Here is a 705-nt window from a genome sequence, read left to right on the forward strand (position 1 = left end):
TCGGTCTAATAAAAGTGTCCTATCTTTTATCCTTTAATATGCAGATTTTCTGTGCAGTATTAGAAAGCATATGCTGATCTCAGGTACGTTGTTAAAACTCATTGTGATGACTTACTCACATGGTCTACCAGAGAGGCTCTTGGCCAGACCATAGATATACCAGCATGAGAATGTTCCTGGTACCTTGTCACTGCCTGTGGTAAAGGTACATTTTCATGGTCTGGCTAAAGGGCCTCTAGTAGCCAATGGGATACAGGAAGTAAAAAGGTACCAGGAAGAACACAAATATATTCATTACAGTGAGAAGAGGACTAGTGAACACTTTAATTATTACAATAATTTAAACACATGTTTACTGTGTACAATGGCTGAAAGAAATGAACATGTAATTATACATGAATAGTACATTTAAAAAGTGTAGATACAAGTTGCAATAAACACAATTTGCCGTTATTTATGATGATGATTATGGGCAGTATAAACGCATCATTGTGTGTGTATATATATATATATATATATATATATATATATATATATATATATATAAAAATTAAACGATGTACTGGCAGTCCCCTGCCTAATCCATACTTGGCAGAGCGTTGTATAACTTTTCCGCGAGCTGGAGAAGCTTGAACTCAACTTCAACTCCCAGAAACCTCTGTAATACTGTCCCTCTCCCAAATGTTTAAAGGCGTGACGAGAAAC

Source organism: Acipenser ruthenus, chromosome 26 (genome assembly GCF_902713425.1).
Source record: "Acipenser ruthenus chromosome 26, fAciRut3.2 maternal haplotype, whole genome shotgun sequence".
NCBI classification, from domain to species: Eukaryota; Metazoa; Chordata; class Actinopteri; order Acipenseriformes; family Acipenseridae; genus Acipenser; species Acipenser ruthenus.